At 44.6% G+C, this 26,005-nt stretch overlaps 1 pseudogene; it reads right to left on the bottom strand.

The window, feature by feature from the left end:
- LOC146358527 (dynein axonemal heavy chain 11-like) overlaps positions 1-26,005 on the bottom strand; it is a 320,580-nt pseudogene that overhangs the window by 182,135 nt on the left and 112,440 nt on the right.

The raw sequence follows: 26,005 nt of genomic DNA on the forward strand, positions 1-26,005 counted from the left end.
ATTGCGATCTCCCCCCCACCCCACCCCAAATTGTCCTCCGTGCTGCAAATTAACCTTTTAAAACCTTTTCTTTTAAAGCTTAAGTGCTGCAGGGGGGAGGGCTGAGGAGGGGAGCACAGGACTATTGGGGAGGCCCCCACAGGCCATATATAGCCTGCAGGCCACCAGTTCCTGACCCATGGCAGAGCCCTTTAGACACTGGAAGGTGTAAGCATGGGAAGAGGCAGAGGAGCTAGTGATGTTGTTCTTTTGGGTGATGAGAGGTCGAAAGTATCTGCTGCGGCTAACAGCTGATCAGGCAGCACATGCAGTGACACTAGGAACTATAAAAAAAAATTGTGAGGAACTGTATCTTGCTCACTTTTCCTTCTCTCTATTTCATTATGGAAAATAACTGTCAGTTTCCCCCTCCCCCCTGACCCCACACTCCTTAAGCTTCGAAAACCACCATGGCAGTAGGAAGGGAAGATTTGGCTAAGCCAGCTTTCCCCAGCCTGGTGCCCTCCAGCTGGGTTAGCCCACAACCCCCATCATCCCCAGCCACCACAGCCATTGGAAGTGATGGGGATTGTAGTCCAGCCCATTTGGAAGGTGCCAGATTGGGGGAAATCGGACTAAGCTAGTGCATGCTGACTATGCATCCTTGGCAAGAGGAGGAAGAATGACAGCAGTTGCCTGAGGCTTTCCCAGAGCTGGGATATGATGCATATTCTTAGTAAACACAGCACCCACCTGGACTCTGCTTACTCTACACAGACCCCTATACATGTGGATAATGCAATACATAGGAAAAAGCAGAACAGTAAATTGTATTACCTGGAATATGCATGTCAAATCTCTCAATTTGAAAATATAATGAAACCGAATGGCTGTAGGTAGAAAATCCTGAGTCATCTTCTGGTGACACCGATTTCTGCAGAGAAATTGCAGCTTGCAGAAGCGTGCCGGTAGACTTCACCATACTGTAACAGAAGCCCCCTAGCTGGAAATGCGTATTTACTATCTTGCTGTCGATGGTGGCTAAAGCATCCACCACTCCTGGGAAGTGGACAGCAAACACAGAGAAATGTCTCTGCAAGAAAGAGAACAGGGGGTGCGGTGAGGTATACCCGAGAAGACTAAAAATACCTCATTAATTTATGTATCTAAAACCTTGAAGGTGAGAGTGAGGACTGAAAGGGCATTTGTGGGTGAAGCAGGTGTAGCTTATGCTGCCCTCAGGCAAAAAGACATACATTGTGCACACCCTGCAGATCGCTGGAATGGCTCTCTTGGTATCCGTGACACTGGATTTCTAGACGCTGCTGCCATTTCCCTGGACTTCCCCTCAATATTTCCAGCCAAACTCTACACAGCTTACCTGTTCTGATCTACTCCAGCTGTGGAATGTAGCCCCAGCCACAGGCATGAGTCAGGTGACCCACCAAAGCCCCACCCCATGTTTTTTAAAAAAAAACATTCAGAAAAAAGGCCAAAGAATAGCAGGCTGAGTCAGGTAACCCAGCAGTGTAACCAGAGAGAGAGCACGCATGCGAGAGAGAGCGCGCACATGCACAGGTGAACAAAAGCTGAAACAAATGAAAGTGAAAAACCTTCAAACAAGCAACAAATTCAACTTAAAAACCACAAAACCACCCCCTCCACCCCTTAGAGCAGTCCCATGGAAAATTCCCCTGTTCACTCATCCTGTTCATTTGATCCCAGGATCACCTCTAGCTATGGAACTGTGTTTGTAATTTTGTTTCTTTTTTCTTGGTTTTTGCTTTGTAATGAAGTCTGTCTTATTTGATGGAGTCATCCATTCAAAGGACAACTTAGGGTGCAATCCTATGGGGATAGTCGGCTGCATCCGAACTCAGAGGCGACTGCCTATCCAATACAAGGCGGGTGGAACGCAGAGGGGATCATAGAATCATAGAATCATAGAATAGCAGGGTTGGAAGGGGCCTACAAGGCCATCGAGTCCAACCCCCTGCTCAATGCAGGAATCCAAGTCACAGCATCCCTGACAAATGGCTGTCCAGCCTCGTCTTGAAGGCCTCCAGTGTGGGAGAGCCCACCACCTCCCCAGGTAATTGGTTCCATTGCCGTATTGCTTTGACACTCAGGAAGTTTTTCCTGATGTTCAGCCGGAATCTGGCTTCCTGTAACTTGAGCCCATTATTCCGTGTCCTGCACTCTGGGATGATCAAGAAGAGATCCTGGCCTTCTTCTCTGTGACAACCTTTCAAGTACTTGATCTTCTCCTCCATGCTCTGGCCACCCTGCATTTGTGGCTAGACAGCCGATTTCTAGGGTGCCTCAGAGCAGGGTGGGTGGAGGCTGGAGGGCACATAGGAAGCATCATAACTGCACTTCCACCATCCCTCCCCTTCCCCTGGAATGCCCCCTTTTCGGCCACTCCACACTGCTCTTACAAGCACACCTACAAGGCAGCGGGGGAGGGGAGTCGGTTTTCTGGGAACTGACCTTAGAGTGCTGGCTCCGAGGTCAGTTCCCAGAAAACAAAAAATCCTATAACCATCAAAATGCTGTCTAGAGGCCATAGGATTGCATCCTTAATGGATTAGGTTATTTCTTTGGGGGCTTGTGTGTGCATGGAGGATACAGGCATGCGGTGGTGATGCTGGAGGGCTTGAACATGTTCTTTAGCTCTATACGATTCATAATCATTCTTCTTTTTCTTATGCAGAGAAGTGGAGAAATAGTCTCCCTTGGGAATATATACATATACATATATATATAACCTCCAGAGTTGTAAATGCCAGGGTGCACAAGAAAGTTAATGATCTTCTCTTTGCCGAAATTAAAATAGCTTTAATATTATTCAGAGGAAGAACAGCTTGTTCACATTTGGCACTTAAGGCAACCTACCTGAAGACACTGATTTACTGAAAAACTTCCAGCAGTGGGATTCATGCACGTGACATACTGACAATTGTGAATTTCTTTCAAAATCAGTTTCTGTCTGTCATACCTATGTAGTTACAAAATAACAAAGGGATAATAAAACTCAATTGTATATTCACAGTTTGAGATCCCTATTGACAGATCTTCACAGCGAAGACTGCTGTAAGAAAGTCTGATTATGTAGCCCTCTGTTAAAAGATCTGAAAACCTTTCTTTTGTCCCAGCTCTCTTACACAAGATTTCTATAATTCTCAGTCTCTTAAGCAGCTCTGAAGACTGACAGAACCTCAATTTGGCCTCCTCTCATCAAATTATGACGGTAGTGTTCAAGCATCTACAATATAAGGAGAAAATTTCTGCTTTTGGGTTCTCTTAAACAAGGCCATTGAGGGACGTAACCAATTTTGACAAGTGCTGCAAGTAGGGATCAGCACATGGAAACAGGCTACAGCACACATAGATGTACAGTGATTCAGGGCTACTGTGAACTCATTCACACAATCAAAATGAGCTAGCAGGAGATGGGAAAGACCCTTGTTTGCCTGTGACCCTGGAGAACCCCTGCCAGTCAGAGCAGACCGCACTGGGCTAGATGAACAAATAGTCTGGTATAAGGCAGCTTCTGCTGTTCCCAATCTTTCTTCCACCTGGCTGCTCCTATGGAGAACATGATGATCTAAGACAGGGGTGGGCCCCTTCTGCTCCTCCACTGCTGCTTCAAAATTGGGGGTCTGAAAAGAAGGCGTGGCTATGGAGAGCTCAAAGGGTCAAAATGAGTTTGTTTGCAAGATCATTTTGACCATTTTAGCGCTCCATAGCTTCTACAGATGCCTTTAAAAAATAATTATTTTATTTTTTCGGTGCCCGTGTGTGTGTGTGTGTGTGTGTGTGGCCTGTGAGAGCTATGTGTGTGTTTGTGCACTATTTTGCTCTTTCAATATATTTTTTATTCTCCCCACCCCCACCCCCATCCCCACCATAAGCTGCTTCAAGAAACCTGCAGGACTAGTAAGGAGGAGTGCAAGCCTTAAAAAGAAATGTTTCCCAGCAGCTGTTTCTATGATCATAGCAGTACATTTTCCAGCTATTGCAACCACAGGAAGTGCTTATGGTTAGCTGGCGCTGCATCTGTGGAGGGCCAGGGGTCACACATGTTACGTTCTTTCTGAGGATAGTTAAGTTTTGTGGTGCGAAAGGCCATTGTGACTGTTTAAACCAACCCTCTGTGTCAATACAAAATGTGCGCTCCTAATTCCTACTATAACCCCAGCAAGCATCAGTGGATTAGTGCCTTTCCCAGCACTCAGGCTTGGGAATACTGACACAACCACTTTGCCTTGTGCATTCCACAGCTTCAGTTGAGAGACGGATTACATCACTGTTTTATTATTATTTTTGCATTACATAGAACACACCAACAAAGCTACTCTCCCTGCACAGCAGTGCCTTCCTAACTTATGGAATAAAACCAAACGGGTTTATAGTCTTAGTTCTTTGGAGGCTTCCTCATGTCACAGCACGCAGCTAGCTGTATTTCTTTAATACGAGAAGGGTATGTGAACAGCAGCACACCTATCCTCCTAACAGCAAAGTGTCATGGAGGATAAGGCTATCAATGGCTACTAGTCAAAATGGCTCTGGCTGCCTTTACAGTAAAGAAAAAACCCGCAGTCCTCCCGTTGTGGAGCCTTTCCGCATTTACAGTGGGCTCCCAGACAGTGACCATGTGATTCATGGCTGAGAGGGGAAGTTTTTAATTTTCAAGGTTCCATAGAGATCAATGACACAGCGCCATCTAGTGACTGTTTTAATAGCATAACAATCCGACTTAAATAGATGGTTCATTATTTCCAGATCTTATTGAGATGGAATAACCAGAAAAGACCTCTGGATATGCCCTGGAGGTTGACGATGTCATGAAAAGGACCCGCAAACCTCCGTGAGCGAGCAATTTCAATAGCAGGATAAAAGCTCCATGTAAAGAAGCTCTATATATTACCTCCACTATCCAAGGCAGTGTGCCTCTCAAAACCAGTTTGCTTGTTGACTGATTAATACTTATCTACTGCTTAATATAATAAAATCCCCAAGCAGTTTACATATAACATTATTAAAATCACAGCTGAAGATACACTACTAAAAACAATTTCAGCTACAAGAAGACAAGCAATACAACAATACTACAATAGAGCAGCATCATAATTAATTATGGTTAATTACAAGCCAGACAAAGCCTGCTTAAACAAGTACATTTTCAGGAGGCATTGAAAACATACCACCTTCCCCTCCTCTTGCTGGGAAATACAAGCAGGAGGGTGCTATTGTGCTCATGTCCTGTTGGTGTCCCATAGGCATCAGTTTAGCTGCTGTGCAAACAGAATGCTGGACTAGACAGGCCTGTGGTCAGATCCAGAAGGCTTCCTCTGATCTTCTTACACTATGGTCTCTCCACAATTATGCCATGCAAACGAGATCTTGCAGCACCACTGCAACTGAAAAGATGCCTGCAGGACTACGGGCATGATAAGGACAAAGAAGGCAGGGACCTAACAAGCAGATGAGATTAAGAAGAGGTGGGAAGAATACACAGAAGAACTATACAGGAAAGATCTGAATGTCCCTGATAGCCATGATAGTATGGTCACTGAACTTGAGCCGGACATCCTCGACAGTGAAGTCAAGTGGGCCTTAGGAATTACTAACAACAAAGCTAACGGAGATGATAGTATTCCAGCTGAGCTATTTAAGATCCTAAAAGATGATGCTGTTGAAGTGCTGCACTCAATATGCCAACACATTTGGAACACTCAACAGTGGCCACAAGACTGGAAAAGGTCAGTTTACATTCCAATTCCAAAGAAGGGCAATGCCAAAGAGTGTTCAAGCTACCACAAAATTGCGCTCATTTCACATGCCAGCAAGGTGATGCTCAAAATCCTACAAGCTAGGCTTCAGCAGTATGTGAACCGAGAACTACCGGAAGTACAAGCTGGGTTTCGAAGAGGCAGAGGAACTAGAGATCAAATCGCCAACGTTCGCTGGATCATGGAGAAAGCAAGAGAATTCCAGAAAAAGTCTATTTCTGCTTCATTGACTACGCTAAAGCCTTTGATTGTGTGGATCACAACAAACTGTGGCAAATTCTTAAAGAGATGGGAGTACCAGACCACCTTACCTGTCTCCTGAGAAATCTGTATGAGGGCAAGAAGCAATAGTAAGAACCGGACATGGAACAACCAATTGGTTCAAAATTGGGGAAGGAGTATGACAAGGCTGTACATTGTCGCCCTGCTTATTTAACTTATATGCAGAGTACATCATGAGAAACGCTGGGTTGGATGAATCACAGGTCAGAATTAAGATTGCTGGGAGAATTATCAACAACCTCAGATATGCAGACGATACCACCCTAATGGCAGAAAGCGAAGAGGATCTCAAGAGCCTCTTGTTGAGAGTGAAAGAGGAGAGTGCAAAAACTGGTTTGAAACTCAACATTAAAAAAACTAAGATCATGGCCTATCACTTCCTGGCATATAGAAGGGAAAGAAATGGCAGCAGTGACAGATTTTATTTTCTTGGGCTCCAAGATCACCGCAGACGGTGATTAAATTAAAAGACGCTTGCTCCTTGGGGGGAAAGCTATGGCAAACCTAGACAGCATAGTAAGAAGCAGAGACATCACCTTGCTGACAAAGGTCCGTCTAATCAAAGCTATGGTTTTCCCAGTAGTAACGTATGGCTGTGAGAGCTGGACTATAAGGAAGGCTGAGCGCCAAAGAATTGATGCCTTCGAACTGTGGTGCTGAAGAAGACTCTTACGAGTCCCCTGGACTGCAAGGAGGTCAAATCAGTCCATCCTAAAGGAAATCAACCCTGAGTGCTCATTGGAAGGACAGATACTGAAGCTGAAGCTCAAATATTTTGGCCACCTAATGCGAAGAGAAAACTCTCTGGAAAAGACCCTGATGCTGGGAAAGACTGAAGGCAAAAGGAGAAGGGGATGGCAGAGGATGAGATGGCGAGATAGCATCACCAATGCAATGAATATGAACTTGAGCACACTCCGGGAGAGAGCGGAGGACAGGAAGGTCTGGCGTGCTATGGTCCATGGGGCACGAAGAGTCAGACATGACTTAACGACTGAACAACAACAAGGACTATCTTTGAAAGGATAAACTCTCAAAAACTGCCCCCTCCCATGTAAACCTGCCTGAGCACAGAAATCTGGAGCTCAACTCCAGGTATGCCCACAGTCTGAAGTATAGCCAGGAGCATGGGAACAAAGGACAGAAATGTTTCTTTTGTGGTGCCCAGAATTTGGAGCACCCTTTTGAGGGAGGTCTGCCTGGCTGTACTACTGCTTGACTTTGCTCACCTTCTAATTCTTTGTGATGTTCTGCATTTAGGTACAAATAAATAAATAAATACATGGCATAACTATGTGATGTGGACTTGGCAGCGGTACTTCAAAAAAAAATGAGGTGTTTTACTGTAGTTTTCATTCTAGGGCTCTTAAAACAACTCAAATATACATGCATCTCAAAGTTCATTGTACTAGCCTAAGGCCCTGACAAATAAGGCAGCAGTATATGTGAGACAGATCTAGGTGTTCTAGACCCAAACTACATGTTATTTTGAAGATGTAGTTACCAGTTAGCAGCTGCATCTTTCTTACTTACTTAAAAGTAAGCACAGGAGCTCCGATCTAGATTGGGATCCTAGTGTGGGGATAGGGGACTTCAATCCTTTCCTCCCTCCCAACTCCACTGTGCTCCCAATACAGACCAGGGGTCCTGAGCTTGTAATTTCCATTGCCAAAAAGTGATCCATAAAAACAAATATGTCACTTTTTGGCAACGAAAATTATACTTGCAGGCCCCCTGATCTGGACTGAGACCACAGCAGCGAGCAAAGGGTCAAGCCCCCCACCCCTATGCTAGGGTGCCAATCCAAATCAGGATCCCTGTGCTTACTTTACAAGCGAAAGAAAGACATCACTGCTAGCTACATCTTCAAAATAACATCTAGCTTGACCTCTAGCTGATCACAGCCTGAACATGAGCCAGCCAGCTGCTAAAAAAAGCTAACAGCCGCTAAAAAAAGAAAAGAAAAAAAGCTTAACACAATCTTAGAGACATTAATGGAAGCACAGAGTCCAGCTCACAAGAGTAATAAGCTCTGTTCACACATTATCCATGGGAAGGGCCATACCACAATGAAGGATGAGCAGGACTCCAAGGTCCCTTCCAATCTCTTTAAATCTGTTTATTTTTAGATTAATTTTGAAGATGGGGGGTTTATTGTTTTACTTATTTTTACAAGATTGTTGTTTAGCTGTCTTGAATATTTATGATAGAAGGTGGGGTAAAATTCCATTCATACATACAAAAATCCAGTTGGGACATGTGTTATATTCATGGTACAGTGAATTAACCATCCCATTATGTTAAATACAGCATCTTGCCTTTCCCCTCCCTCTCATATTTTGGCCTAGAAGACACTCTGCAGCAGACCTGGGTTTAAAAGAACAGTGTAAAACTGGTCATAACACCAACACACACATAGAACCTGAATCCTGTATTAAGGTCAGTAATTTAAGATCCAACATACAACACAGAACAGACCTTGGATAATCATGTGAGATAACAATATATATCAAGAACACCGCCCGGTGCCAATGTTGTCATCTTTTTGACATCAGGTTAGGACTTTACTCCCAGACATTTGACAGCAGAAGATGCAGGCATTCATGTCACTTGGTTTTTCAGGCCCTGATATCTTACTGTGACTGTTTTTAGATGTTTTAAATTGTTTTTAAATTTTGTATGTCAATTATTTTATATTATGTTTTTATTATCTTACATTTATGGGCTGTAATTTTTGTGAATCATCCAGAAAGCTCTGGCTATTGGGCACTATTGAAATTAAATTAAATTAAATTAAAACTTGTTATATTAAGAACGTAAGAGAGCCATGCTGGATCAGGCCAAGGTCCATCAAGTTCAGCATTCTGTTCACACAGTGGCCAACCACCTGCCCATGGGAAACAAGCAAGACATGAGTGTAATAGCACCCTCCAAGTCATGTTTCCTAAAAACCGGTATACATAGGGATACTGCCTCTGATACTGAAGGTAGCCATCAGGACTAGTAGCCATCAATACCCTTATCCTCCATGAATTTGCCCAACCCCCTTTTAAAGCTATGCAAATTGGTGGCCATCACTATATCTTGTGGAAGTGAGTTCCATAGTTTAACTATGTGGTGTGTGAATAAGTCCTTCCTTTTATCTGTCCTTATGTTCTTTCGTTGATAGTGATTGCCTATATACAGGACACCTAAAAGCACAAATATCTATGCTTTCCCTAAGACTAGGTAAACAAAATAGGGGTTCATAATCATAAATACATACTATGCTATTTTCTTTACTCAGCAGTTCATATTTATTGTTGTCAAATTAGCAATGTTAATTGGGTGGTCTAATCTGAGTTCAAATTTGCACTCAAAACTGTTAAAAACTCGAACTCAGATTAGACCAGCAAATTAACAAACAAAGGCTATTTCTAAATATGCATGTATAGCTATGTTATAACTATGTATAACTAGTGAACTTCAAAACTTTAAAAGAAAAGTTTACCAATGGCTGTAGTCGAGGTGCTGTCTAATTAGAGCATGAGGCTGGACAGTTCCGTAGGCATCGACCTCAGGCATATTAAGATCATCAAGGAAGCAAATTAGTTTTTTCATGCCTGGAGGAGCATAATTTCTGCCAGCTTTCTTTTCCAAGGATCTTTCAAGAACACCTGCCAAGAGGATAGAAGATGCATGAGAACTACCACTGAACTTCCGCTGTAAGAAAAGGCATGTGTGTCAAATAAAGTGGAGCATTATAATCACCTCTAGGTTATTTATTTATGCTTCCACCTGATTTGATCAAGCCTCTGGGGGACTAAAAATCTCAAAGTACTTAATGAAATTTATTCCAAGCTGGCAACCAGAAAATGATGGACTAACGGATTTTAAGACTGATGCCTTGCCTAATAGTTACAGCTTCTACAAATGAGCAAAGGGAAAATTAAGTTCTCTTTCAAACTTGGTTTGGGTCTTTGGGACTTATTTGAAAGCCTGACTTTTCAGCCTGCTGTGGCTTTCAAACAACCTTCAGTTTCTAAGGGAGCAATCCTATGGCCACTAGACGTTGTCTAGAGGGCCATAGGATATACTCATTTCTGGGAACCGACCTCAGAGCCCGCGCTCTGAAGTCAGTTCCCGGTACACCAACCTCCCCCCCAGTGCGTGCTGCCTTGGAGGCAGCGCAGAGAAGCCCCATCCTCCGCACGTAGAAGAGGAGCACGGAGCGACTGAAAAGGGGTGTTCCGGGGGGTGCTCTGGGGTGGGGAGAGCGGAGCTGCGTGTACGACGCATCCAATGTGTCATATGGCAGCTTCCTCTCCCGGTCGCCCCCCCCCCCCGCAGCTAGACAGCCAAAAATGGCTGTCTAGCAAAACATAGCAGGGCAGGAGAGGCACGGAGGGAAAGTCCCCCCCCCGTGCCTCTCCTGCCTTGCTTTGGATAGGCGGTCGCCTCCGAGTTTGGAGGCAGCCACTTACCTTGATAAGATTGCGCCCTAAGGCAGGGGTAGGCAACTTGTGGCCCTACAGATGTTTCAGCCTTAAACTACCATCATCCCTCAGCATTGCCTATGCTGGCTAGGGTTGATGGGAATTGTAGGCCAAAACACCTGGACAACCACAAGTTGCCCACCCCTGCTTTAAGGAAACATCTCCCTCAAAGGCCCTGCTGCATCTCCTTCTGAAGTGAGGTGGACGGCGATACGGTTGTGGGACCCTGACTCTGGAACACACTTTACAGAGAGGCTCACCTGGTATTCCCTGCTCTGGGAGGCCCACGTCCAGAGAGAGGAGGGCCCATAGCCCAGTGGTAGAGCCCATGCTTTGCATGCCGAAGTCCCCATGCTCAATGCCTGGCATTTCCAGGTTTCAGGTAGCAAGTGAGGAGAAATACCTCAGCCTGAGACCTGGGAGAGCCACTGACTGTCAGAATTCTGCGTTCTGAGTGCTTAAAAAAATTAAGTTGTATATATACCAGTTTAACATCATAAGCTGCTTTGTGAAGTCTTCTTCCTCTGCAAAGTGAGGTATGAGGCTTGGATCCTACATCACGCAAGCCGATGTCCATTCACACAACAGGACTTCTGCTCGTGCAGCTGGACTTCACCATTGTCTCCTCTTTGCCGCCCCGTGCACATACCCTAACATCTGCTCCAGGGCGTCCCTAACCCTCCAGAGCAGATTTGAGGACAGCCCAGGGGGCTGAAGGGGAGTGGGGAATTCTGTTCTACTAGCAGTTTCCCTTCTGTTGTAGGAATAACACCACTGGCTCCAACCCCAAGCACCTAAATAAATAAATATAGCGAGAATACTGTTAGAATAGCACATTACAAATCCAGACCTAGTCATATTTACAGAATAACCTAAGTCCCATTGATTTCAGTGGGTTTACTCTTAGTATGACAGTCTGGATCCAACCCACAATGTACATATAAATAGGTATAGTAGTTTTATTTCATTCATCCACAAAATAGATAATGTTGATAGATACAGTAGGCCACCAAGTCCTGAAACTCTGGGGGCCAAACCGCAAATGATGAGTAATCCTGCATTTTGTTTAGGTGTTTGTTTTGCTTTTTCTGACAAATAGTGGGCTGCAATCTTTGTACCTAATTCACAAGTTTGTGGCGATTTGGAATGGCTTTTCAATATTAAAACTGCAATAGTATAAAGATAGCTTATTAGAGGAGATGGTGGTAACTACATACACTGAAGCATAGCAGATGTATAATAAATGAAGGGGACCTTGGCCACCATATACTCTTCTGATAGCTTGGTAAACTTGTCAGATGAGGGCTGTTTTTCCAATTCCAGCATTTCCCACCAGCATAATTGGCTGACCCTTCTCCAAAAGCAAATCCACAAAATATCTCAAGCGAACATTTTCAAATGTATGAATCAAGACTGTCTGTTCCCGCAGACAAGGCATAGAGAAATATGCATTTAAGAGACAAGGAAAAAGATATATGCAGTTAAGAGTGTTCTTCCACAATGTAAATCAACGTAATTGTTTTTATACTTCAATTTAGGTGACAGAAAAGTGAATTTATACATTAAGATTAAACAAGTGGAAATATATAACGGTTACTCAGACTTGATACTTGTCATAATCTTAATTTTGTTATAACAATGAATGATTTTTGACACTGCAAAGATCAGAAGCTAAATAGCTGTTTTAGCAAGATTACATTATATAGCATTTGTAACTCAATGTGGTGGAATACTGCATTTTGCTGTCACTTAAAATACAGTGAAATGTAATATGAGAATTATTGCAATGTCTATATTCACATTTTCAAATATAAATGACATGCTATAAACATAAGTCATGGTACTACCATATGATTATGCTGAAATAATATAACATGGACATAAATGAAGAGAAATGATGTCAAATTGCCTTTGCCAATAAGTTGGACTGAAAATTCTACCCAAGGAGATCAGAATTAAAATTGGGAAACTGAGTAAATATGGCAGCAATAGTTTTATCCACAGAAACAGCCCAATTTCTTTTGAAAATGAAATTGCAGATATACTTTAATATTTATCACCCCAGGCAGTTCATTCACACTGCAGAAAATAGGCATATCAATGGCAGAAATGAAGTATGAAGCCAGCTTGTATAGGAGATAATACTAGAATCTGTTGAGGTGGTGAGAGGGGGAAAAAAAAGATAGCTCTCTCTCTACAAGGTTCCAAATGAAAAATAAAATATAGGTCCATAATGGAGTGTCATTTTTACAAGCCCGCAAAGAACCCGAGGAGGCAGATAGAAAAATGTGCATTCTTGAAGTGAAATATGCCACTTGCATATCAAATCAATCTCAAAGCTTCAAGTGTTTTTCAGCTGTCTCTGAGTATATGTGTGAATACCCTTCTGTTGGTGTTGTGAGAGGAATCATGCACTATACCAAAGGGAAGTCTAATAACCAGATGAGGGCTGTAATTAATAGTGATTCTGGATGCAGTTTCCACTTTGGTGATTAATTGATACTGTGCAGTTTGGGTAAGTTAATTAACTTATCTATGCTTAGTTTATCCAACTAGAAAATGGACATATTATTACTTAATTGTGTTGCAGGAATGTAGTTGAGAATTTGATTAAGGTTAGTGCTTTGGAACACTTAGTCACTAGCCCCACTTAAGGGCAAAATATTTTATTGTGACATGAGCATTTGGATATAGCCTTTGGATATAGTTGTAACAGTTGCAATGAAATAAAAGGTGGACATTTTATACCACCTTTCATTTGGTTAGAATATCGATTTGTCCAAGAACTCTGAATGGGGGAGGATGATTCTACTTATGCTGGAGATTCGGTACAAAACACAAGGGTCCACCTTCTGTCTGCTGCCACCACTAGAAGCTGGTCCTGTCCCCTGAACCAAAGAAGTAGCAGCAGCTGTCAGTACTGCTATTCTGATGCTGTTGCAAAAAACTTATGTAAGAAGTTTCTGGAGCATGCGTCCAGTTGTGCATTCCTTGCTTTGCATAGGATGCTGCCGTAACTATTCAACATAAGCCTAAGGATGGGGGAGAAATTGGTTTAGTTCACATTTTAAGGCAAACTTACCTCGTTTTGTACTTTTGAACCAACACGCAAACTGAAACTCAGTTATCCTTCAAAATTCGCATTTCCCCAAATTTTGCAATGTTGTTCTCCAATTTTTTTTAAAAAATGCGTACCAAAATGTGGATTATTAGGGGAAACCACACACAAAAATCTATATATTCATGAAAATTATGTTAAAATGCATTCTATTAGGGAAATGGCTTGTAAAAAAATGTGTATATTGGACAAATTGCATACAAAAATGCACATGTTTGGAGAAATGTGCACAAAAACGTGTACAAATTTTCATACAAACTTTTCCCCCCAAATCTGAAATTTAAATGTTCAGAATGAGCCAAACTTAAGATTAGAAAAATGGGAAACTGAGAGAAACTGAAACTGACAGATTTGTCCATCCGACATAAGCCTCTAACTGTGCTGTAATAGCTAGGAAATAGCTGCCCAGAATTATTTAAGCCTGCACCAGTAAGGGGTCTGGAACAATTCAGTGAACTGAAAAGATATTCTAAGAACTAGAAAATGATTGCTCTGTTCTGTATTTCCTACAAATGAAGAGACACAGGCCTCCAAAATGATGATGCCATAGATAATGTCTCAAAAATATCTTGTCTAGTTTGGGATTTATGTTATTATGAACATTTCTGTAATGATCATAATGGAGCCAGGGCCTGCAGGAGAAGCCACCACCACTGGGGAAGAGGCGTGCCTGCTGCTGCTGGGTCTGCTGCTGCTGCCGCTGCCACCACCACCACCAGGCCTTCCCCGTGGACTTCTGCCTGGCATTATTTTTAAGGGGATTTTTTAGTTGTTGTTGTTGTTTTTTAATTTCTGGGGGATTCTGTTGTGTTGTTAGGGGTGGGTAGCCTGCCTGACAGGCGGAAGCGAGGGGGCATGTGTCCACCTGATGGAGGCAGTGGGGGGAGTGTTGGGGGCCAGAACATACTGAGGCTGGGTGGCAGGCGCTGGCGGAGTGCTAGGGGCAGGCCATGCCAGGTAAGGGGAACAAGGGAGAGATATGCAGTATCTGTCCCCTGCTCCGGGCCTGTCCAGAGCCAAAGGATGGCTGGGGGAGGCGTGACTCCATCTTCTGGCCTTCGTTTCCTGCTCTGCAATGCCAGGTCTGTTACCCAGAAAACCTCCCTCATCCATGACATGATCCTGGACGAGGGTGCAGACCTGGCATATATTATGGAGACCTGGCTGGCTGAGGCCGCTGCTCCAACTCTGGTGGCCATGAGCCCAGCTGGGTTTTTCGTATGCACAGCAGCCAAGGGCTGGGGATTGGGGAGGGGGAGTGGCTGTTATCTACCGAGAGTCCTTGGTCTTCACCAGGCCCCCTCTCCGGGAGACCAAGGTTGCTGAGTGCATGTACTGGAGGTTGGGCCCGAAGGGCAGTTTGGGGATTCTGCTCGTGTACTGTCCACCCCGCTGCACGACTGACTCCCTGGCCGAGGTGCTTGAGGTGGTCTGTGATATGCGTGTACAGTCCCCTAACTTATTGGTGTTGGGGGACTTCAATGTACATTCGGAGGCCATCCTCACAGGAGCACCTCGGGACTTCATGGAGACCATGGCTTCCTGGGAGCTGCACCATATTCTAACTGGGCCCACCCATGTAGCCGGTCATGTGTTTGTTTCTGGAGAAGCGGGGAGTGATCTGGAAGTCGGGGGTATATCCACCACCCCCTTGTCATGGTCAGATCACTATCTGGTGACGTTGGACTTCTCGGTTCCACAACCTCTCTGCAGGGGTGGAGGACCCATTAAAATGGTCCGCCCCAGGCGTCTTACGGATCCGAATGGATTCCTGAACGTGCTTGGGGATTCTCTGGAGCACGCCAACGGCCACTCAGTTGAGACCCTGGTGGGTGGCTGGAATGCCGCAATCACTGGGGCATTAGATCAGGTGGCTCCGAAATGCCCTCTCCCCCTGAACAGGGCTCAGACTGCACCATGGTTCAATCCACAGTTACGAGCTCAGAAGCAGGAGGTGAGACGGCTAGAGTGCCGGGGGTGGAAGTCCCGCTCCAAAGACGACCAGACACGGGCTAGAGCTGTATCTTCAGCCTATCACGTGGCGGTGAAGGCAGCAAAAAAGGAATATTATGCTGCCTCTATCGCGTTTGCAGAGTGCTGTCCCAGGAGGCTGTTCCAAGTGGTCCGGAGCCTGGTCGGTCCTGTGGCTCTGGAACCACTGGAGCATTCTAAGGCCTCCTGTGAGGCCTTGGCAAGGTACTTTGCAGATAAAATTGATCGGATAAGGAGTGTTACTAGGGATGGGGGAGAATTTCTCCCCGAAACTTCGGAGGGCCGAGTGCCAACATATTCGGCCCCCTGAAGTAGTTTCGGGGAGAAATTCTGCGTTGCCCTTATTTTCGCCGTAGTCTACGTAAATCTTTACGTAGACTACAGCGACCAAATAAGGAACGCGAATGGCGGCTCTATGGGGCCTATGGGGGCCGCCATTTGCGTACGCGCTTTTTTTTTTTTTTAAGTCACCCGTGATAGGCTACGTGACGATTAACGTAGCCTATCACGGCTGACTTTGCAGATCTAGCCGTGATAGGCTACGTAAATCGTCACGTAGCCTATCACGGGGGCGTGTGTTTTTTTTTAACTTTTTATTTCGCGGCCGGGCGAGGCAAGGCGCCTCCTCCCCGGCCTGAATTTCGGCCGGGCGAGGCGGGAAGCCTCCCCCCCCGGCCTGAACTTCGGGGGGAGCAGCGAAGCGCCTCCCTGCCACCGCGAAGCAAGCTGCGAGACCAGGTAAGTGACTTTCGTGCACCCCTAAGTGTTACTCCGCACGCTGTGGATATAGTTAGTGAGCAAGAGGCGGCATGTGGCAAACCGGTTTTGTGGGATTGGTTCCAGCTTCTTCGTTCTTATGAAGTGGACAAGGTGCTTTCATCTGTAAGGCCGACCACCTGCTTACTTGATCCTTGCCCATCTTGGCTCATTATGGGCTGCAGAGAGACACTGGGTGAGGGGATCAGGGCGGTGGTGAACGCTTCCCTTGAGGAGGGACTGATGCCATCAGCCCTCAAGGAGGCAGTGATAAGACTGCTCTTAAAGAAGCCCTCCTTGGATCCCCAAGTTCTGAACAACTTTCGCCCAGTCTCAAATCTGCCATTTTTGGGCAAGGTGATTGAGCAGGTGGTGGCGATGCAGTTGAAGGCACACTTGGAAGAAACTGATTATCTAGACCCATTTCAGTCGGGCTTCAGGCTTGGGCATGGGACAGAAACGGCCTTGGTCGCCTTGGTGGATGATATGAGGAGGGCTCTGGATAGGGATGAATGCGCCTTCCTTGTTCTCCTCAACCTCTCAGCGGCTTTTGATACCATTGACCATGGTGTCCTCCTGGACCGCCTGGAGGAGTTGGGCATTGGAGACACCGTATTGCAGTGGTTCCGGTCCTTCCTCTCTGGCAGGTACCAGAGGGTAGCACTGGGAGAGGAGGTTTCGGACCTGTGGCCACTCACTTGTGGGGTGCCACAGGGTTCCATCCTCTCCCCAATGCTATTTAACATCTATGTGAAGCCGCTGAGGGCTATCATCAGGAGGTTTGGGGTGCAGTGTAATCAGTATGCGGATGACACGCAGCTCGACCTCTCGTTCAAATCTTCACCAAGGTTGGCCGTAGAATCCCTGTCCAAATGTCTGGAGACAGTGAGTGTCTGGATGGGGAGGAATAACTGAACCCTGACAAGACCGATGTACTTCTGGTGGGAGACAAGAGAAGGCTGGGGGATGTTGACCTGCTGTTGAATGGAGTACAGCTACCCTTGAAAGACCAGGTCCACAGCCTGGGGTTCATTTTGGACTCCCAGCTGTCCATGGAGGCTCAGGTGTCAGCTGTGATCCGGACAGCATTGTATCAACTCCATCTGATACAGTGGCTGCGCCCCTACCTTCCCGACCATCTGCTCCCATTGGTAGTACATGCCCTGGTCTCCTCTTGTTTAGACTACTGTAATGCGTTCTATGTGGGGTTACCCTTGAAGATGGTTCGGAAGCTGCAGCTGGTACAGAACGCGGCGGCTTGCCTGATTAAAGGCAGCCGCCGGCAAGATCACATCACTCCAGTGCTGAAGGAGTTGCACTGGTTACCACTTGTTTTCCAGGCCAAATTCAAGGTGTTGGTTTTGACCTTTAAAACCCTATGTGGTTCTGGCCCAGCCTATCTTAAGGAGTGCCTCCAGCAGCACCAGACAGGCCGCTTAACAAGATCAGCCTCGGATGGCCTTCTCTCTGTCCCATCAGCCAGGACAGCTAGACTGGTGGGGATGAGGGAGAGGGCCTTTTCTGTGGTGGCCCCCACTCTATGGAACTCCCTCCCAAAGGAACTCCACCATGCCCCCTCTTTAATGAGCTTCCGCTGTGCATTAAAAATGTGATTGTTCAGGCAGGCATTTGGGGTGGGTTAGGGTATTTTAGAATTTTTTTAATTGTAGAATTTTATTGTTTTAAACTGTTTTATTATATGTTGTACATCGCCCAGAGTGGCTGGGTGACCAGCCAGATGGGCGATTAATAAATTTAATAAATAAATAAATAAAGTCATGAGCGAATGAAAAGCAAGGACCTGATATATGAAGTATATATGAAATCTTCATCTGTTTCTGGCTGCTGTGACCACCCTCTTCTCCGTTTGATGGATTTTTCAAGCATGTAAAGGAGGAGGGCCTACTCATGTATAGGTTGTCCCAATTTTAGCCTTGCATTGCTGCCTGACTCTTCCCCAGCTGGAGGCTGCTTCAAGTCTGTGGAGGGGGAAGCAAAACTCCCAGAGCCCAACATCCTGTATCATCTGGGCCGTGTTTGGTCTCTGTGCTAGAGTACCGACTACTATTATGAGGAAGGTATCATGGCTCGCTCAAATGGTCACTGCTGAACGTTTTGGAGGACTTGGGGGAGGGAACAAAAGGTTCCTTGACACCACTCAGTGCCTCTTCCATGCTGATTCACAGTACCAATCAATGGCTGCTTTGGAACCATTTGTTTCTTCAAAAGAGGGCTTTGTTTCCTAGGAACAAAAGACATTGCCAAACAATGTCTATGTGATGATGTCAACGAAGACAAAGACTTCACTTTACTCTGAATTATATTTCCTTACTTTCACTTATTCCTAGGAAAAAGAAAGCCTACTTAGAATGTAAAATGGTGTCAAACAGTAGTCAGTAGGGTGGTCATTTACCATCACCAAGAAAGAGGAAATGCATTACCAAAAAAAGGGCACCAATTTGCATAAAATTTGCATTAGCTAATTTATATTCATAGATCAAATTTGGAAATAATTTCTAGAAAATAAATAAAAATCCAATACATCTCACCATATAGGGGGAGGCTTACATGCCTACTGTTGATGGGCAACTTCAAGGCTCTCCCTTCTTATGGTTTGTTATCTTTAGCTTAGACTGGACGGCCCTCCAAATCGAGGACTGTCCTTAGTATAGTAGGACACCTGGCTACCCTAGATGCTCCTGTCACTATCCACTGCCACCAGGGGAAAGGAATACACATTGAATGTGTGTGTGGAAAGTGTTCTTGTGCAACTGCGCAGTGAGCATTTTAGCCTCCTTTGAAACCCCTCCTTTTGACTCCAGTCAAAATATTGTATTTCCAATAGAAGAAAATGGCTTCTACTGGAAATCCCACAAGCTGAAAATTATTACATTGCAATAAGGGGAAAGTCCAACACTTCTGCGCTGTTCTCAGGATGGCTGCCTGCCAATGCAAACCCCACTGCTATTCCTCCAACCCAAGCTGAATACAAGAACGTTAACTCGGAACATCTTCCCAAGTTTCTAGAAATAAGGGTCCCTTGCACTGTGTGTGAGTGGAATTCTTGCTTTCTAGCTGGTGTGGAAGTTACACCGTGTGGATGGTATTGTGTTGCCTCAGTGGGATCCACTGCTTGCGCAACAGGAAGTTCACAAAGGAACCCTGGAAATGGATGGAAGTGCTTGTTTCTGGATCAGGACAAGTCTCTTCTGTGAGCTTCTGCTAGCCTGGCCCATTCTGGAAATGAGAATTTCCACTTATTTCCAGTTGCTTTAAGAATCGCTAGCTCTCCCTTGCACTGGCAGTGGGTCCACTGGCACACAGATGGCATAGAATACTGTCCAAAGTTCCCTCATCATGAGAAATATGTCAAGTCTTCAGGTTTTTCCTCTCATGGACTCTTATGGCCTTCTCCGATACTCCTTTGTCCATGGTATTGTATCCCCGTAGGAGTGAGCCCACTCTGGGCCTTTGCCCCTGCTCCCCTCGTTATATGTAAAGTACCTTAAGGGAACAAGGGAGACCCCACATTTATGTGAGAATAGGTTTTTTATGACCCAGTAGGAAGCTATTTATATCTCGTCAAGTCAAAAGAGTTCCCATATTCATGTAAAGATAGGATTTCCTGCTTCACTCATTACTTTCTTTCTACCCATAGTAAGGACAAAAGTGGAGGAAGTGTGAACCACAAGCTCATTCTCGATTTCAGTTGGGTAGAAGCCCAGGGGTGAATTAATGACTCAACAGGCCCTTGAGATACACTACATGCTCCTCTTTTCTTCACAATTCCCATGATCACCTGCCATTACTTATAATGCACAATAAAAATATTACAGATGGATTTTTTTTTTTTAAGGTTAACAACCCCTGTTACAGGGTGCATGCTAGAGTTGCTATGCTTTCCCCTTTAACTTGTGTAAAGAGGGAAGGACTCACAGCTTCAGCTGGGTTTCTTTCCAATTAGTCTTCCAAGCACAGCATCGAACAACAACCAAGAAGATAATGCAGAATCCAGAGCAATGTTTACTGGTGCTGGCCTCCAAAATAGTTCAACAAAACAATGTAGACAGCCAGCAGGGGTTATCAGCAGTCCAAACAAAAACATTGGCAAACTCATAGTTCTTTACCAGTAAAAGGTATCAAAGATAGCTCTCTTCTCAGGTCCTTTCCATTTCAGTGCCTTGGACCTCTCTGCCCACCCCGTGGGAGCCTTCAGTACAGAGAAGGAATAGGCTGGTCTTCCCGGACCTGGGAGTTTCAGGGTGGCACTGGCAGCCACCTCTAGATAGTGATGTTGGGTTCACTAGATGAATTGCCCAGGCTTTCTCTCAACACGATCAGCCTCAGCTCCTTCCTCCCTCGCTATTGCCATCCCCTGCTACTGGGATAAGGTCTTTTTATCCTTCTGGCACATAGCTGCGGGTGGTTCCCTCCCAGCTGGTGTTTGCTGGCAGCTGCAACTGTTCATCAATGAACTCAGCTATGTACTTCCTGCTTAAGATCCCAGGAGTGTTTTAAAGAAATTTTCCCCAGGACAACAGATAAGTTGCCAGGGCTGGGTAAACAGGGAAGAAGGAGCGGGAGGCCCTCCCCGCTACAAGCCCAAAGATTCAACACATAATAATATGCAAGCTGTTACTCTGCTGGTTGATTGGCAGGCCCACTCCTGCTCTCTGGGTGGATCAACTGACTGACTTTCATCCTTTGAAACGTTGAGTTCTTGTGGCTTTCCATCCTACCATATCTCTCTCCTGCATTTTATATCAAGAGTATTGTGGTCCTTGCTTCTAGTCATGGATTTGTAAGCACTTTGAACAGCCCAAGGGCAGTTGCAGTCTGCCTGCTGAGCGGGGTGGGGGCAGGAAGGAGGAGAGAAAGCCTGTGCATATACAGATGGCTACCAGGGAGGTTCCAGTCTGTGCAATGTAGGTGCAGCGATGTCAACAGATCTTTTAAATACAGTATTCCCAAACTCCCACTTTCTTTTTCCTTTGGTTGTGTGTGAAGGGTTTTCAAATTTTGATTGCTAGACTTCACAATCAGGGTGGGGCGGGGTGGCAGCACTGCAGGGCTTAGAGCAAAACTTCCTGACCATGTTGCCTTCTATGATCTTTCATATGCAGAGATGTGTGTGTCTACAGAGTGTGGCTGGGGTTAAGAGACAGGCCTAAGGCATTTTATTTCTTAAGTTGCCCAGGTGCCCTACTTTTCAAAGGACAGTCCTCTGTTGGAAGGTATCCTCTATTTGATAGTCTGTCCAGTCCAAATCTGGTTTAAAACTCACCTTGGAGTGTTAATCTGGTCCTAAAAGGGTTAAACAATGTTGCTAACAAAAGACTGAAGATGGCTAAATGACCTGAATGAGGGGTTGGGGGAGACGTATAAGAAGAGCCCCTAAAAGGCTTCAGATTCATATTTAAGAATCAGACTTTAGAATATATTCTAGACTCTTGACCCAGAGCGAGAGGACCCTGAAGTTTTGATTCTATGCTAATTGATGTTATTTGTAAATTGATGTTATCTGATGTTATGTAAATAAATAAAGCTATTTTAGTTTAGCTTTAAATTGCAAGTAGTAAACAGGAGAAGGTAGGAAGGAGGAGTCATAACAACGTTAGAAGCTCAAGCCGTTATCTTATCAGCTACATTCATAATACCAGCTTTGGCAACTGCAATTATTTTAATTAATTTCACATTTTTGTTGCATTCTTTTTCTCTGTACAGAGAAAGTTTCTAATACTCATAACTACTATGTCACATTCTTCTTATTTTGTACTTTTCAAAAATAATGCCTTAAATAGATTTAGTTTACAGTTTGGTCTGTGGTGATGTTTGTCTGTTGGGATTAGCTTGGTTACCCATGGGGGGCGGGGTTAGAACCCATTTGGTGTAGGTTCTGAAGATAAACAGGACCAAATTTACATGGAGCAATTCTGAAAGTGACAAACATGTGGGCTCAGATATCTATCCCTTGTTGCTTTTGACATGAAGTTGTAAAAACGTACGTAACCCATTCTTGGCCCATATGATAAAGCAAATGGTTAATCAACATAAATAGGTATGTATGTATGTATATAAATAAATAAATAAGGTTGCAATCCTATGTATCCACTTACCTGGGAATACATCCCACTGAACTCAATGGGACTTCCTTCTAAGTAAGCATGTATAGGATTGCACTGAAGACAAAAATAAATAAGATGTCTGTGCGTGTCTGTGTAAGAGAGTAAGGGTATTAATATTCATGCCATCTAGAAGCCGACTCCCAACAGCAATTTGCCATAAAATCCTAATGGCTCCTAGAAAAGCAACCGAAAGCAGCAGTGAAATGTCCAACCCACTGCCAGCAGGGTAATGATAATCAGACATTTGCAAGTCAGCCACCAAACAACGCACTCAGTTCCCCAGAATGTTTCAATATTGCAATGAAAAGCTCCAATTGTAGTTCAAATACGTCTTCACTATGAGTGCATTGGATCATTTACCTTAACAATGTGAACGTGCTCTCATTATCATGTTCAACCTGATTAGTGTATAGTCTAACATTTAAAAGTGCACTTCAAATGGAAGAATGTATGAATGCATGATTGGTTCATAATACATAGAGCAACCTCCTAATGAACTGTGAGGGATCTAGAAAGGACTGGTGGATAGACGCAAAGAAGAGGGTAGTTTTTTTCCCCCGTACAGTTTTCCATGTATTATGTCCTTTATTTTCTAACATATTACTAGGCTGCTTTAATATTAAAGAGAAAAACAGGTCAAAAGATGGACACATTAAGAATTTGGGGAAGGGTATGCATGAAAAGATGAGCATCATAAGTCTGGCTGATTTGGTTAATGTGGTTATGGGGCTGTCCAGGTGATACCTATCATTGAAGGAAGAGAACTGACATCTTCTTTGCCTGTGTTCATGCAATGGAGGCCTTCCACCATTAAAAAAAAAAAAAAGATTGGTAAACTATTCAGAGTGCAGATTAAGGCCACCTATTTGTGGGATCAATGGCCAGAGGAGCAGCCCTGTGAGTCTGTTACAGCGAAAATAACTGAGATTCTTGTGGCACTTGAAGACTAACAGATTTCTTATGGCCTAAGCTTTCATGGACTAGAATCCTTAAGTCCTTTTGTGCCACAGCTGCTGATAGCACAGCACACTTTCCCATCATCCTCCAGGCATGGAAGGACAGGCTAGCCTAGGTTTTACTTGGCAAGAAGAGTGACCTGTTCCCTCTGCACAGCCCCAACTTTTTAAATGCATTCTTAGCGCTGGACATGGTTTAGGGTGGCCATGGGGCCTACTTTACAGAGGACAGTCCTCTATTTGAGGGTCTGTCAGAGGACAGTCCTCTAGTTGGAAGGCACCCTTTGTCTGAAGGCCTGCCCAGTGCAAGTCCAGTTTAAAGATTGTTATTGTTGTTCAGTCGTTCAGTCGTGTCCGACTCTTCGTGACTCCATGGACCATAGCATGCCAGGCCTTCCTGTCCTGCGCTCTCTCCCGGAGTGTGCTCAAGTTCATATTCATTGCATCAGTGATGGTATCTAGCCATCTCATCCTCTGCCGTCCTCTTCTCCTTTTGCCTTCAGTCTTTCCCAGCATCAGGGTCTTTTCCAGGGAGTTTCTCTTCACATTAGATAGCCAAAATATTTGAGCTTCAGCTTCAGTATCTGTCCTTCCAATGAGCACTCAGGGTTGATTTCCTTTAGGATGGACTGATTTGACCTCCTTGCAGTCCAGGGGACTCGTAAGGGTCTTCTCCAGCACCACAGTTCGAAAGCATCGATTCTTCGGTGCTCAGCCTTCCTTATAGTCCAGCTCTCACAGCCGTACGTTGCTACTGGGAAAACCATAGCTTTGATTAGACGGACCTTTGTCGGCAAGGTGATGTCTCTGCTTCTTACTATGCTGTCTAGGTTTGCCATAGCTTTCCTCCCAAGGAGCAAGCGTCTTTTAATTTCATGGCTACAGTCACCATCTGCCGTGATCTTGGAGCCCAAGAAAATAAAATCTGTCACTGCTTCCATTTCTTCCCCTTCTATATGCCAGGAAGTGATAGGGCCAGATGCCATGATCTTAGTTTTTTTAATGTTGAGTTTCAAACCAGCTTTTGCACTCTCCTCTTTCACCCTCAACAAGAGGCTCTTTAGATCCCCTTCGCTTTCTGCCATTAGGGTGGTATTGTCTGCATATCTGAGGTTGTTGATAATTCTCCGGGCAATCTCAATTCCGACCTGTGATTCATCCAACCCGGCGTTTCTCATGATGCACTCTGCATATAAGTTAAATAAGCAGGGTGACAATATGCAGCCTTGTCGTACCCCTTTCCCAATTTGGAACCAATCGGTTGTTCCATGTCTGGTTCTTACTATTGCTTCTTGACCCTCGTACAGGTTTCTCAGGAAACAGGTAAGGTGGTCTGGTACTCCCATCTCTTTAAGAATTTGCCACAGTTTGTTGTGATCAACACAATCAAAGGCTTTAGCGTAGTCAATGAAGCAGAAATAGACTTTTTCTGGAATTCTCTTGCTTTCTCCATGATCCAGCAAATGTTGGCGATTTGATCTCTAGTTCCTCTGCCTCTTCGAAACCCAGCTTGTACTTCCAGTAGTTCTCAGTTCACATACTGCTGAAGCCTAGCTTGTAGGATTTTGAGCATCACCTTGCTGGCATGTGAAATGAGCGCAATTGTGTGGTAGTTTGAACACTCTTTGGCGTTGCCCTTCTTTGGAATTGGAATATAAACTGACCTTTTCCAGTCTTGCGGCCACTGTTGAGTGTTCCAAATGTGTTGGCATATTGAGTGCAGCACTTTAACAGCATCATCTTTTAGGATTTTAAATAGCTCAGCTGGAATACTGTCATCTCTGCTAGCTTTGTTGTTACTAATGCTTCCTAAGGCCCACTTGACTTCACTCTCTAGGATGTCCGGCTCAAGTTCAGTGACCGCACTATCATGGCTATCAGGGACATTCAGATCTTTCCTGTATAGTTCTTCTGTGTATTCTTTCCACCTCTTCTTAATCTCATCTGCTTCTGTTAAGTCCCTGCCTTCTCTGTCCTTTATCATGCCCGTCTTTGCACAAAACGTTCCCTTGAGATCTCTGATTTTCTTGAAGAGATCTCTAGTCTTTCCCATTCTGTTGTTTTCCTCGATTTCCTTGCATTGTTCATTTAAGAAGGCCTTCTTGTCTCTCCTTGCTATTCTCTGGAACTCTGCATTCAGTTGGATATATCTTCCCCTTTCTCCCTTGCTTTTCGCTTCCCTTCTTTCTTCAGCTACTTGTAAAGCCTCATCAGACAGCCACTTTGCTTTCTTGCATTTCTTTTTCTTTGGGATGGATTGAGTTGCTGCCTCCTGAACAATGTTACGGTCCTCCGTCCATAGTTCCTCAGGCACTCTGTCTATCAGGTCTAATCCCTGAAATCTATTCCTCACCTCCACTGTATATTCATAAGGGATATGATTTTGGTCATACCTGAATGGTTTTGTGGTTTTCCCTACGTTCTTCAATTTCAGCCGAAATTTTGCAACAAGAAGCTCATGATCTGAGCCACAGTCAGCTCCAGCTCTTGTTTTTACTGACTGTATAGAGCTTCTCCATCTTTGACT

The sequence above is a fragment of the Heloderma suspectum genome, chromosome 1 (assembly GCF_057233095.1).
Source record: "Heloderma suspectum isolate Gila_16-S chromosome 1, 16-S_ref, whole genome shotgun sequence".
Classification (NCBI taxonomy): domain Eukaryota; kingdom Metazoa; phylum Chordata; class Lepidosauria; order Squamata; family Helodermatidae; genus Heloderma; species Heloderma suspectum.